This window comes from Notamacropus eugenii, chromosome 2, assembly GCF_028372415.1.
Source record: "Notamacropus eugenii isolate mMacEug1 chromosome 2, mMacEug1.pri_v2, whole genome shotgun sequence".
NCBI lineage: Eukaryota > Metazoa > Chordata > Mammalia > Diprotodontia > Macropodidae > Notamacropus > Notamacropus eugenii.
In genome coordinates, this window is record NC_092873.1 from 21,071,528 (window position 1) to 21,086,323 (window position 14,796).

Genomic DNA, 14,796 nt, shown 5'->3' on the forward strand with positions numbered 1-14,796 from the left:
ACAGACTTCTTTCTCTTCCCTCCTCCCCATCTCATCTCCCTCCTCCTCCCTCCCTCTTTCTCCCTTCCTCTCTCTTTCTCCTCTTTCTCCCTTCCTTCGCTCCCTTCTTTCCCCCCTCTCTTCCCTCCCTCTCTTTTTTCTCTCTTTTTATCCCCTTCTCTTTCCTCCTCTCCTTTTCCCTTCTCTCTCTCGCTCCCTCTTTATCTTTTTTCTCCCTCTCCTCCCTCTTTCTTCCCTCCCCCTCTCCCTTTCTCTCTTTTTCCCTGCCTCCCTCTCCTCTTTCCCCTCTTTCTCTCTCTCCTCCTCTCTCTGCCCCTTTCCATTCTTTCCCCCTTTTCTCTCCCTTTCCTTCTCTTTCTCCTCTTTCTCCCTTCCTTCGCTCCCTTCTTTCCCCCCTCTCTTCCCTCCCTCTCTTTTTTCTCTCTTTTTATCCCCTTCTCTTTCCTCCTCTCCTTTTCCCTTCTCTCTCTCGCTCCCTCTTTATCTTTTTTCTCCCTCTCCTCCCTCTTTCTTCTCTCCCCCTCTCCCTTTCTCTCTTTTTCCCTGCCCCCCTCTCCTCTTTCTCTCTCTCCTCCTCTCTCTGCCCCTTTCCCTTCTTTCCCCTTTTTCTCTCCCTTTCCTTCTCCTTCTCTCTCCCTGCACACATATCAATGAGTATTTAGCTACAAATCACCATTGCCATTAGTCAATAAGAATAATGTTGGCAAATGCCAATTGCTGTTTTATTTTTCGCTTTGAGATGCTGCCTGATTCTGATCTAGGAACATAGTGGAAAGAAAGATGGCCTCTACTGAGGGGAAGGTGATGCACCCGAGGGTTCACGGGCACAAGAAAGGACATGGCCCTCAATTCACTTTCTCCAAAACTGAATCAGGCAAGAGAACTCCTTGTCTGGGGAACAACACGGCCAGGAGCATCCGGGACTGGACAGATCCCAGGTCACTGCCTGCTCATTCAAATTAAGTTGACAGAAACCCTCGAAGCGGGGAAAACCCAAACAGGTCCCAGCTGACACCTCTATCTCCCTCTCTGCCAAGACTGCATCAGGCTGGATGCCTGGCGAATGAGTTTTAGTTTCACTGCGTAGAATGAATGTCAAAATATCATTTTCAAGCCACTTGCCAGAGTTTAAGCCTTGGGACGAGTCTTTGGCAAGGTCAAAGCTGGACTTGTCCACCTCCTGCTGGTTTGCTTCAGTGGTAACCACGGCTCCTTCCATCACACACACCATTCATCAGCCTGTCTTTCTGAGCTTCCATCATGATCCATAACCAAAATCTGGGGGGGGGGGGGGGAGGGCCTGACACCACAGGCTGAGCTCCATTTTGTTGCATAAAATATGCCCAAATGAGGGATGGCAAGGGGCCTTTGGGGCCTGGTGACCAGTCAAACCTTCTTCCTCTCCAGGAAAGCCAGCTATGACATCATGGGGAAAGCACCAGGACAGGGGTCATCAGACCAATGAGGGGAAAGCAAAGGCTGGATGGCTATCTGCCAGGTGTATTAAGGAAGAGAAGTTTGTCCACAGACAGGCCGGACTAGACAGCCTCTCAGGCCTCCTTCAACTCTGGGACTCTGTAAAATTCTGGGAAGTGAGATTTGGGGTTGATCTGGCTCTCTCTAGTGGACAAATCTAGGCACGGTGGAATCACTGGGAGGTGCTGAGTGATGGGGGTGGCCCGATCAGATCTACAGTCAAAGATTCTCTCAAACATCTGGGTCAGAGAAGAGGAGGATTGGGATTTGGGGAGTAGCAAGGGGACCCCAAAAGGCAGGGCCAGAAGGGTAATGAACCTAATATTTGCTGAAGAGCTGAGCATGAAAAAAAGGGAGAGAAAATGGTCCTGAGCTGGCTCAAACTTTGTAAGATTCTACTTTAAAGACAGAGAGAACCATTTAAAAAGGATGGATACCAGGCTTGCTCAAAGGCAAATGACTCTTTTTAACAACTATTTATCTTATCCCAAGGCAGAAATCTTGGACAAAGCTTGACACCTTCTCCCACTTCGGGGGGAGGTGGGGAAGAAGGAGGAGATTTTGGAAGCAGTGTGCCCCTGGGTGAGGACACCACCAGCTTCTGCCAAATTAGAAGGCCATTCAAGCTGGGCTTTTGGGTTCACTCATGTCTTTGACTGGTACCAGCCTCACTGAGACAGCTACAGCACTCTAAAAAACCTTCTATTTAGACCTGCATCAGTGGAAGGAGAACTCCCAGGGTCAAAATTAGAGTCTGGAAGGATTAAAAAAGATGCCATCAAGGCCCAGGGGCTGAATCTTGGATTTCCCATGTTTTCATCTCAGGATACTTTTGTCCTCTTAAAAAAAAGCCTGATGCCCTGACCTTGGGTTATATGAACCAATATTTACCACACCAGAAAGGAAAACATCTTAGTATTTGGATAAAAATAGTTTTAGCCTCAGGACCCTCTAAAAATCTGGGGAACCCCCAAGGGTACCTGAACTACCCTTTGACAACTACTGGTCTAAGCAACTCCTGAAAGAGGAAAGTCCCTCCACCAATGCAGGTCAACCCCCTTCTCTGTGATTGATAGTCCAAAGGGGTTAAGCAGTTTGCTCAGTATGTGTCCGAAGCTGCTGATGCCCAGGTCCTCCTGACTCCAAGGCTAACCCTCCATTCTCCCTGCCCTTTATTTCAAGAAATAAAGTCTAATGAAAGTAAGCAGTCACATTATTTGTCCAGACTAGGTGTCTAACCAGATCTTTTAAACACTTTACACTTGCCTTCTGTCTTTATTGTGGCTTGTGTTTATATCCTGTGCCTAGTATATGATAAACACTTAATAAATGCTTGTTGACAGCAAGATTCTTTTGAACTACTCTTTTCACCCTTTTTGGCAGGGCAAATATCTAGCCCTATTTTCAGATGGGAAAACTAAGGCACAGTGGTTCAGTGACTCCACCTAGAAACTTGTCAAGGTGAAGAACTTCAATCTTGTGGCCCGTCTAATCAGCCTGCCTCCCACTGCCCAAGGGGCTCCAGGAGAATGAGCCCTATAAGCGCTGACACAGACTCAGTGCCCTACTGGAGAGCCGGTCTTCATTCCCTCCTCCCCACCCAATACCACTCACAATGCCCGTCAGCTTTGGGCACAGATCCTGGGCTGCCAGAGTGGCTTGGGTGGCAGAGTGGGGATGAATACTGATTTGGATCTCTTCACTCTGGGGCCCTGAACCTCAGCTCAGGTCCTCCTCACCTCTCACTTAGCCTCCAACCTCTCCCTTCCCACTGCATCCCACCTGAAGCCAGCCATTTAAAGCTCTCCTCCAACTATGTCTTGCCCTCAGTTTACAAAGCTTTAGTGGCTCCAACTGGGGCTAGAAGCAGAGGAAGACAGTGGTCAAAGCCCTGCCAAATATGAACACTAATGCACCCACGCAATCCCACACATTTTAATGTCCTGCCAAACTGACCTACTAGCCATTCCTCACACTCAACTCTATCTCCCATCTTTGAGCCTTTGCACTGGCTGTGCCTCATGCTGGAAGTGCACCCCTCCTTCTCATCCCTGCCTCTTAAACTCCTGAGTCTCTTCCAAAGCGCAGCTGAAGGACCACTCCCCACACAAGACCTTTCCTGGCCCCCAGCTTTGTATAGATGTGGGATTTACTTATGCGGTAGAGGGTGTTGCCTCCTTAGATTGTAGATCAATTCCTTGAGGGTAGGGATGTGCTTGCATTCCCAGCACCTAACAGGGCTATAGGCAACAGACCTATTACTTCTCTCTACAGTCGATTCCACTGTGAACAGCTCCAACCGTCAGCACTTTTCTCCTTAGATTCAGCCCAAATCTGTTCCTTTGTAGCTTCCTCTCATTACCCTCTGTTCTGGCTTCCTAGGATAAGTGGAACCAATCTGATCCACCTGTACTGTTTCAGTCTTTCAGGCATAGCCCTGCCCTCCACCCCCAGCCTTCTCCTTTGGGCTAAACATTGATCAGGACTGGGACTCCAGGTTCTTCCTGGTCCTGGCTGCCACCCCTGGATGCTCCCCCACCTATCAACGTTCTTAATCTGTGGCAGGTACAAGTCAGCCCAGGACTCTGGACCTTGAGTGGCCAAGGCAGAAGATTCAGAACTCTCACCCTATCGGTCATCCCTGAATGGAGCACCTTGTGCGGCAGCCCAAGATCTCATGAACTCATCTGGTCATCCTATCACGTTGATTATTGAATATGCAGGTTAATAAAACCCGGCTCGATATTTTCCCATTCAATCTGCCACCTCTTCTTATCACCTGAAGTTAACTTTTTTTTTAACTCAAGTTCAGATCTTCACATGTATTCCTATTAAATTTCATCCAACTAGAGTGGACCTCATGTTCTAGCCCAACAATATTGCTTTGAATTATGTCACCCCCGTCTATGCCTCCCAACTTTGTTTTCTGAAAATCTGATAGGAATTCCATCCGATCATTGATAAAAACATGAAATAACTACTCAGGGTCAACATGGATCCCTGGGGCTCCCTCTGCCCTCCCCCCCTTCCTCCCTCTCCTTGCAAGTGGGCAATGAACCATTAATATCTACTTTGTGGTCCCAACCCATTCATGTAGATCTCATTAGAGCTTCTTGAGACAGGAAATAGTTTTTGCCTTTCTGGGTATCACCAGTGATTAGCAAAGGGCCTGGTAGATAGTATGTACCTAATAAACATTTACTGACTAATTCAATTAAATTAATTCAATTTACTGACTAAACAATTACTGGGAGTGACTGGGCAAATCCATCTGTCACTTTACTCATTAGGAGGAATGGAGTTCATCCTGACAATTACCTTGAACTCATTCAGGGCAGGTAGATGCCGCCTGGTTGTCTCCTTACTTACTCTGGGCCTCAGCTCTCTATTAACTACTTCTTGCTGAGTCTTTTCGAGTCTGTGCTCCATGGCAGTGGGAAGAGGACCAGAAGGGGAGGTGCGGGTCGCTGACTTCTGATGTCAGGTACCATCCTGTCCAGCCTGGGTAGTGGTCCTGCTCCCACCCTGACCTTATTCCCTCTAGCTATGAACATAATCCCCAAGTCCCGGTATCTTCAGCTCTCCTCATTGGCCATGTCTCATTTGGCCTTCTTGGCACTATTTTCAGAGCACCAGTCCACCTTTTTGTGGCTTCCCCTCAGGCCCAGATTTACTCACAAATAAATGCACCATTATTCCACTCTCCTCCCTTCCCCAAGCCCCCAATATTCTCTTGTTTCTTTTGCATAAGACAAAGTTAGACTGAAGTCATGGGTCTCATCCCCCCAAAGCTCAGTGATAGAGGAAGGCCTCTTCCTGGGTTATGATCTCCAATTCCAAGGCTGTGGGGTTTATTACCAACTCATGTTTCGTTCATGTTGGGTGTCCCTACTGCTAATCTTGAACCAAGAGCTTTCTATTCCATTACTTGGAGACAAGCACTTTCCTGTACAATCTTTGTCAGTCCTGCTACTGAGGTGAGAAAGCTCGCTTTATTTGGTGGCTGTTAAGCTTCAGAATAGAATTTTTAAAAGACAAACACTTGGCTAAATGAGATCTTATCTGTAAAGAGCCTAGCACAGTGTAGGCACTTAGTAGGCGCTTGGTCAATGTTTGTTCCTTCCCTGCCTCCCATACCCTCCATGTAATCTAAATCCCTCAATGTCCTGCTCAGATCCAGTGCCTTCCCAGAAGCACTCATGCCTATCCAATGATGTTGCTCAGGACCATGGGTGGTGGGTGGGGTGTCTGACCTGTGAACTCCAGAACACTGTTTTCTCCAGCCTCCCCCTCAGCCTCAGAAAGACCACAGTGGCAGATTTTAATAACTGAGGATTCTGAATGATGATCTATCTTCTTGTTCCTAAAAGACTTCTGGGGCAGCAAATGCCACGTGAATGGCTAATAGCTAATCCTTAGGAAAATATTTTCCAACTTCTCCTAGCATGGCTGATGAGGGGGTGTGCTGGACATCTGGGGGGGCTGGGGGCTCAGATTCCAACAGCAGTACCTCTCTCCTACTGGTTATCATAAAAAAAAACACACCAACCCACATTTCTGAGCCTAAGAACACACGAATGTTCAGTCTCTGTAAACTAATCAATATTAAAGAATGAAAGGCAAAGCTGGACATTCCCCAGGATCTAGGTTCATGGGCACATGTGACTCAGGTACAGCTTGGATGAATCACCTCCTACCCTGGGTACATCCAACCAATATTGACTCTTCACCATTACTGAAATTTGTTAGAGGGAATGAAATATCAGAAGCAGAAAAATATTAACTCCTAGATCTCTGGGCCATTTTGGAGCATGAGGAAATGGAGTCCTAGAAATCCTTCTGGAGTCATGATTTGAAACTGGGTTCTCTGACTCCAGAATCTTCTCTTCATAGCTAGGTGGCACAAGTGGATTGAACACTGGATCTCCAGAAATCCTGAGTTCAAATCCTACCTCAGATGAGTACTAGCTGTGAGACCCTGGAAAAGCCACTTAAGTTGCATGCTTCAGTTTCCTCCTCTATAAGATGGAGATCATAATAGCTAAGGATAATAGATAGTAATAGACAATGATAATTGGAGATAATCTACTTCCCGAGGTTGTTCTGAGGATCACATGGGATAACAATTGCAAACCTTAAAGTGTGAGCTACTTTGTTTCAACGCATAGTACAGCTCTGATGAGAAGGACAATTATTCTCGGACTGACTCTGGGCCTTCAAGTCAGAAAACAGTAACATCCTTCCGAAAGTCATCATGAGCTTGTAAGACACGACTTAAGGTGAACAATGATTTCTAAGCCCTGGACGCTAGAAATCTCAGTCCTGGGTTGCCCACATCGGGACATCTTTGACCAAGACTCACTCCACTGAATGACTACACAGTTTTTCCTTTTAAGAAGAAAAAGAAAAAAATCAAGTGATCCGAGAGGCCAAGAAGAAAGGATATCCCTTCGCGGGACGGTTGGGAGAGTGGGTGCAGCCGCAGCAGGAGCCGGGGCGGAGGCAGCTGCAGAGGCCGCCTGCACTTGAAGGGCAAGTTCAACGCCGCACTGGTTGGCTGCCTCACTCCTCCCCCTTCCCCCAGGCTCGGGCGTCACGTGACGAAGTCAGAAAAGTAGGTAAAAGGTTATCCCGCCGGAGCCCCGCCCAGCTCCAAGGCGGCCAAGGCCAAGGCCGGATCTGTCGGTTTCAGGTCCGTCTCCAGGCTAACCAGAGGGAGGATCTGGGCCCGGAGGCGGGGCGGCGGGGGGAGCGGGGTGCATCCCGAGAGCAAATCAAGGGCTTTGAAGCCCTGGGAGATGAAGCCTCAGGGAGCCCCCACCCCCAGCTGGAATTGCTTGGGACCGGTCCGATGAATAGGGGAGTTGGGTCCTGCAGTCCGGAATGCCAGACGTGCCCTCTGCAGCTGGACCATCATCCCAGCCTCAATTACTGTCTGGGTTGTAAAACTGCCATTTCCACCTCCCACCCAACCCCCAGTCCCAGAGGAGGGGGGCACCGCTCTGCCGGACCAGACCCATCCCAGCCTGGCTCCGCCCTCTCCCAACCTCTGCAGACACATACAGGGCTGTCCTGATGCCAGGCTTTTTTATTTTTCATATGAACCCAAAGAAAATACCTCCCAAAGTCTTTCCTTATTAAAGTCTAAAGAATTTTTTTTTTTTTATGTTAGAAAAGGCAGTCATTTCCGTGGGACTCTGAAAAAGCTCTCTTGGGTCTGAACCAGGGCCCACAGGCAAAAAACCGACCAATAGACCTCAAATAGATGAATGTCACTTCAGCTCACGGGGGACTCAGACAAAAATAGGAGAAGAATGAACAATCCCCAAGAAGCAAGCAGCCCAGATCACCTTACACCCTCGAGTTCTGCCACTTGGAGTATCACTAACATTCAAGGGTGACGTTGGCAGTCACGTTAAATTAAAAAAAAAAGTTCCCGAGGCTTAGTCCAAGGCACTTTTGAGCATGGGCACAGAGTGAGGGCAGGTCAGACATTTTCAGTAATTTGTTCTGCTGTTTTAAAGGAAACAAACATGCCTGTCTATCTGGAATGACCAGAAACCAAACTCCCCTGGAAGAAAATAGTCTAACAAAAGACAGGTTTCCACAAGGTTAAACAGATTTTCTTTTTTCCTTAGTACCCTACCAAAACACAGACAAAAGAGTTCCTCCCGGAAATAAGCTTCTTGCTGTTGATAATATGCCTACATAGAGTACCGGTAAGTCAAAAGCCATCCTGGAATCCCAACTGTTATATTTATTCCGTATATTTTAACTTGGGAATGACTGGAAATAGTGACAGGCGGGAAGCAGAAAATTCAGTCCCTGCTTCCTATTTTGGCTTCTATTTTAATCAGCCTTCATAAAGAAGTTCTAAGTCTTCACATTACAAAAACTTTGACTTGCTATCCTCCAAGCCAAACTGTGGCAGAACAAAAAGATGACCCAGGAGAGAATTTCGATACAATCAGATTGATTGGATTCTACTCTTATCGTCAAATCAATGAAATCTCAAACATTTATTAAAAACTAAGTTTAAAACGTAAGAAGATCTTGTGGAAAATATTGAGAGTAAGGCAAAGTCAGGACCACAAGAAGGAGCTGACCACTGGAAGAATGTGGAGATTAAGGTGTGTTCCGTTCATTTGGAGCTAGGTGCTTGGACCACAGTAGGGGTGTTTCTGGGTGTTGGCTGTGCCCCATCAGGAGGGCCTCTGGGACAGAACTAAATGTTCCTTTGCCTTATCTTGCTGTATGGGCTCCAGGTGAGCATTTCCAAGAATTGCTAATCCCTCAAAATAATCTTTTGCATCTTTTCTTCTAGAGCATCACCCGAGTTTAATTCAGTTTGGGTAACCTGTATCAGAACCAGGAAGGGGAGACTAACTCTTTCTCTCACCTACCAGCTTCTTCCCACTCCTTCCTAGATTCCCTAGCTGACCTTGGCTTTCACACTATGCCCATTTCTTGGTAAACTACCTGCCCTTTGCCTCCTTCTTAGGGAGGCTCAGATCTGCATAAGAATGTGGAAAGCACTTTGGTCTCCTCAGACAAAGCCCTGCAGAAGCCGTTCTCCCTTCCAGAATGGCAGGTGGAGGGAAGCTCCTACCACAGAGGTTAGGGACTTCTAAACTTCTGAAGAAGGAGGACAGTGTTGCTACCTGAATTTGCCCAAGACCATCCCAGCTAACCCTTCAGTGAAATGTAACATCCCCATCTCACCTGCAGCCTTTCTCCTCAAGCTACAAGATGGGAGGGAGGGAGGGAGAGGGAGAGGGGGAGGGAGAGAGAGAGGGGGAGGGAGAGAGAGAGAGAGAGGGAGAGAGAGAGAGAGAGAGAGAGAGAGAGAGAGAGAGAGAGAGAGAGAGAGAGAGAGAGAGTCCGTGTGTCTGTGACAGACAGACCCCTCAAGTCCCTTTGGCACAAAAGTTTCCGATTCTTTACAAGACTGTCCATTTCCTGGATGCCAGAGATGGTCATTCTTTTACCTCCCACATCCTTTCCAAAAGGGATAGAAAACAGAGGAGAAAGGGGGAGGGCAAAGTCCACTGCAGCATCCTCCCCATCCCCCTCCTTTGGCATCCACGACCCTAGATCTTCTCTCCCCGAAGACTTCTTACAGACGCCGACCAGCCCCTCCCTCGGTTCAGGACCCTCACCACCCACTGCCCTTCACGGCGCGAGCCTAAGTTCCTCCCTTCGCTTCGAGACACCCCGCCTCATCTTAGGAGCCCAGCTGCTCCCTCCTCTTCAGGAACAGGACCCCGAGGCTCCCCATCACTAGTTTCTAACTTTGCCTCCCTCGTTTCAGGTCCCCCAGAACAAGTTCCTAATCGTGCCCTCATCATTACAGAGCCGAAGGGTTCCTCCCCCCGCAGATCCCTTCCCAGGCTGCCTCGGACCCCCCAAACCCCTGGGCGGGGTCGGGCCGGCCGAAGCCCCTTACCGGAGACAGTCTGGGGGACCCGCCCGAGGGCGGCGGCGGCAGCTGCAGCAGGAGGCGGCGGGAGCGGCGGCGGCGGCGGCGGCGAAGGGGGCACGGAGGGGCCCGGCTCGAGCGGCAGGGCACAGCAGAGCGGGCTCCCTGCCGGCTGCGAGCCCATTGGCTAGGGCGCGCCCTGGGGGCGGGGCGTGGGGAGCCGAGGGGGGCCACGCTCCCTGACGCAGTGGGGGGGGAGGGGAGAGGGAGGAGCCGGCCGGAACCCCGCAAGTCCAATCCAGTCCAGCCCACCCAGGAGGAGCACCTGACCCTAGAGGGAACCTGCTGGAGGCGGAGCGCGGATAGAGGCCCTGAGCTCACCCCCTCACCCCCTTGGAGACCGGGCTCTCGGAGGGCAGCTGGAGCGCAGGGGCAGAACGTGGGACGGCCCGGGCCATCTGCCATCCTTTCACTCCCGTTCCTCGTTTCTGCTTTACAGAAGCAGGTCGTTTGTGACCTCCAGGCCAGCAGCACTAGGTTAGGTGCCTTACCCAGAGTCACAGGTACGGGCTACGTGAGAGCAGGACTTGAACTCAGATCGTCTGAGAACCAGGCCAGTTCTTTCATCATTACCCTGAACTGCCTCTCCATGGGCACACAGTAGGCACTTAAAAAATGTTTCTTCATTGGTTGGTTGACTCAGAGCAGTCTTCTAGTCCAAACTCCTCATTTTACAAATGGGAAAACTGAGGCACAGAGCTGTGAAGGAACAGAGTGAGTTAGTGGCAGGATCAGAAAGCTGGTTGGGTGATTACAGCAGTCAGAAGACCTGAATCTGAGGACTGCCTTAGACACTTACTAGCTGTGGGATGCTGAACGATCACTTGGAAGGAGATCTCAGCCTCTGTTCCCTCCTCTGTAAAATGAGCCCCTTTCTTCCCAGGGTTATTGTGAGGATCCAGTGAGATAGAATTTATAAAGGTCTTTGCTAACCTTAAAGGGTTCTGTATGTGCTATTTATTGTCTCCAACCTCTGAATTTAATTGTCTTTCTAGTAAAATGAGGTCTGTTTTTAAAGCAAAATACACAATCAATAGCGATATCTGTTGTGGAAGCTCTGTGAAGCACCTGACATCCTTTAGCTCATTTGCTTCTTACAACAAACCTGCCAGGTGGATGAGTTTTATTGACCTCCGACTGGGGAGAGGCAGGCTCCATGGGGCGACATGATTTCTCCAGGATCGCGCTGTCTAGTGTAGAGAGAACCAAGTCTATCATCATAGTCCTCGTGTCCTGTTGCCTGCTCATTGTGTTTGGTCATTAGCATCCTAGCAGCTGTATGGGAGAGTAGGGAGACCAGTTTGGCATCAGAAGGCGAGAATTGAGATGCTAGCCAGGCTGCTCCTGGCTATGCTGCTCATTCCCTTGCTCAGGCTCAGTTTGCTTTCCTGTCAAGCCAGGATTGCTTCATTAAACAGCCCCAAAGTTCCTTCTGGCTGTAAATTCTATGATCCTAAGAGTCAGAACGAGCTTTGGGAATCATGGAGTCCAATCTCTTCTTTGACAGATGAAGGAGCTAAAAGGTAAAAAGAGACCTCCCAACCACGGTCATACAGCCGCCAAGTGTCAGAGCTGGCCTTGGAGCACAGAGTGTCCCGACTGCTGGCCCATGGCTTTAGCTGCCATACTGGTTTTCTCTCCAGAATCTCCTAGCAGCTGTGATGATTTAGAATTGGAAGGAGATTCCACCATCAGATTCTCCCCTGCCCCAGTTTTTAACAGTGAGTAAACTGAATGCACAGAAGGAAAAGTTCTTTGTCTAAGGCCATATGTGTAGGGAATAGGGCTGGGTTTGGAACATAGGGTCTTTGACTCTAAACCCAGCAGCCTTTCCACTCCATTTTTCCCCAATGGTCTGGCAGCATCTGTTACGTTACCATGGTCCAGGGTGGGGTTAGAGCAACAGGCCTGCCCAGTGCGTCAGTAAAAATCATGAGAGCTAGCACGCTAAAGTTTTCTAAACATTTTACAAATATTATCTCATTTAATCCTCTCAACAACCCTGGCAGGGAAAGACTATTAGTATTCCTATTTTACAGGTGAGGAAACTGAGGCAGACAGAGGTTAAGTGACTTGCTCTGGGTCACATAGCTAGTAAGTGTCTGAGGCAGGATTTCAGGTCAGGTCTGGGAGCAGGTCTTAGACCCAGGTTTTGAATGGAGCTGAGGCTGGGTTATCCTCTCACACCACCCCCAACCTGCAGCACAGAGACAACGTTCTGCTAAACATCACTTTTATTTGGTACCTTGCTTCCTCCCAAGCTTTCTTTTGTCCTTTCCCCCACCCGAACCTCACACACACGCACACACACACACACACACACACACACACACACATACACATACACACCCCATTCCTATACATATACACATGATATGCATACATAGACACACACATCATACCTATACATACACATATCATACACATACATAGATATACACACATACACACACATACATGCACACACACACGGGCAGCATTCAACAAACAGAATGGTTGGCTGGAGAAGAGAGATAACCTATCAGTGTGGTCAGGTATGTGAAAGGCTGTCGTATGGGGAAGAAATGTCCTCCTCAATTCTGCTTGGCTCCAGAGAGCAGACCCGAGTTGGAGTGACAGGGAGGGATGGGCAGAGAAGGGTCAGGTTTAGGTTTTAAGTAAGGAAGTTCTTTCTAGGAATTAGAGCCATCCCCAAGTGAAATGAACTACTTTAGAAGGGAAGGAATGAGTCCCAGCCATTTGTGGACGTTTTCTCTGGGCACCGACGCATTGCTTATTAAATTTTGGGTGGTTCATTGGTTCAGCTAGAGGTGCAGTAAATAGGGGCAGGAGTCAGGAAAACTTGAGTTCAAATTCAGCCTCAGATACTAGAAGTGCGCTCCTGAGAAAATCATGTAATTTCTATTTGCCTCAGTTTCCTCATCTGTAAAATGGGGATGGTAATAGCACCTGCCTCCCCAGGGGTTGTTGTGAGGATCAAGTGAGACAATAATTATAAAGTGCTTGGCACAGTCCTGGCACAGAGTAAATGCTATGTAAATGTGAGATATTATAATTAGTCATTATTTGTCAGGTATGTTGTCCAGGGAATGTCAGTTCAGGTTTAGGTGGGACCAGGTGGAACTTAGAGGACTATTCTAAGAGGCAGAGATCCTCCTGCCACCTCTTGCTTTCTGTTGCTTTCAAACATCTGAACCCTGCCTTAGGAGAGTCCTGGTTTTATTTTTCTGAAAAGTGTGGGTCTCTTTAAACAACCTCATGGAAGGTGACAAACCCTTTCCAGTAGCAGCCCAGTCCTGCCAGAAGCAAAGAACCTCAACAACCTAGAACCCTACATTTTGCTAGTGCCTTAATTCAGCCTTATACAATAGGTGTGACAGACCAATGCAAGTCTTGGACAATGCTGTTTCTGTTTTTCCCAAGCAAGTCAGCTTTCTACTGGCACCTACCCACTAAACCACGGCCCTCCCTTCCTTGAACTCTTCCTCCAAATACACTTCTGTCCCACCCCTGCTAGCTTTTTCTGCCCATGGCTCCCAGCAGACTCAACCTCTCAATTCTCTGTTCCTTTCATATGTAGCCCTCTCTACTCATAACTGGAGCTATTTACATATTCTGTCTTATCTGTGCTTATATATTTTCACAAGTCTTTGTTTGTCTGGGAACACACTCCATCAAGCTGACCCCCACCAAGAGCCAGCCCGCTGCTCCCTGGGTCACCTGCCGTTTCAGTTCTTCTGGCGGTCGTTGTATTCCACGATTTGAAGCCCCAGAGATTCTGCAGAAAGATGAGAGAGATGGCCTTTGGCCCTAGCCAATAGGTGAGGATTCTGGAGGTCCCTGGGCAGTTTCCGAGTTCAGTCCAGCCTCATCTCTTCCTCTTCCTCCTCCTTTCTCTCAGTTGACTAACAAGAAGAAGTCAGGGTCCTGGGAAGAAGTGTGGCATTTTCACCTTTGTGCCAGTGACAGTGGGAGCCCAGAATGACTCACGGTACCCAGGTATCGTGCTTTTGCTCCAAGCTCAGCTTGCATCCAGGCCCAAGGGACCTCCTTCCGGTGGGAGGGCCCTGTGTCCCTGGCTTCCTAGCGCCCTCTCTCTGGCTTTCCTCACAGGCTGAATTCTGTCTAGGGGATTTAGCTATTAATAGCCCAAAGGAGCTCATCTGCCTTGTGTCTCAACCTTCAGGTCTCCTAACATCTACAGAATCGGTCTGGCCCTATTCCTAAATTCCCTTGAGGTTCAAAAACATCGTGGTTTCTTTTCCTAAGCCAGAATAGCCTCCTCGACCTCCCTCACCACGCCTCTCCCCATATCAGTCCTTTGCTCAAGCATCTACTGTGTGGATGCCCTGTTCCCCGCTGGGTCCGAATCTAAACTCCCTTCAAGGTCTTTGGGGGTGCAGCCTGAGTCTCAGATCACCCTTGCTTCTCCGTACTTGCCAGTGCCCAGAGTAGGAAAGGGCTGTGTTCCCAAAGTTCACTTGCTCGCATGTAGGGTATTTGGGACATAGTTTCCTATGGAAACAATGTTTAAAATGGTGATGAGCTTCCCAGGCTAGCCCACAGAAATCTTTTTAACCCTGAAACTTGGTGGCCTGGAAAGAGGGCAGAAGACCTGGATTCCAGTTCTACCTCAGACTCTTACTAGCTAGCTAACTATGGAGAAGTCCTTCATAGAGAGTGTTTTCTCACCTCTAAAATGGAACTAGTAATCCTTTCATTGTAGACACAGTACCACAAGAGGCAGTCTAATGTAAGGCCCTCCAATGAAGGCCCACAGAGACTCAGTTCAAGCCCTCTGTCTGCCACACTCCCATTACCTCTCAGTCTGTCCTGGTGGG

General features: G+C 48.7%; 1 protein-coding gene across 2 annotated transcripts in view; it reads right to left on the reverse strand.

The window, feature by feature from the left end:
• The window catches only part of CPT1A (carnitine palmitoyltransferase 1A), a 77,012-nt gene extending 63,041 nt beyond the window's left edge, over positions 1-13,971 (reverse strand). The window contains exon 1 of one of the 2 annotated variants that reach the window (XM_072639381.1): positions 13,676-13,971. The gene's annotated coding sequence lies outside the window, so the exon portion shown is untranslated. Of the gene's footprint in view, positions 1-9,922; positions 10,088-13,675 lie in introns of those variants that run through there. The other variant, XM_072639380.1, reaches the window with a different exon arrangement.
• Between the last annotated feature and the right edge of the window lie 825 nt (positions 13,972-14,796).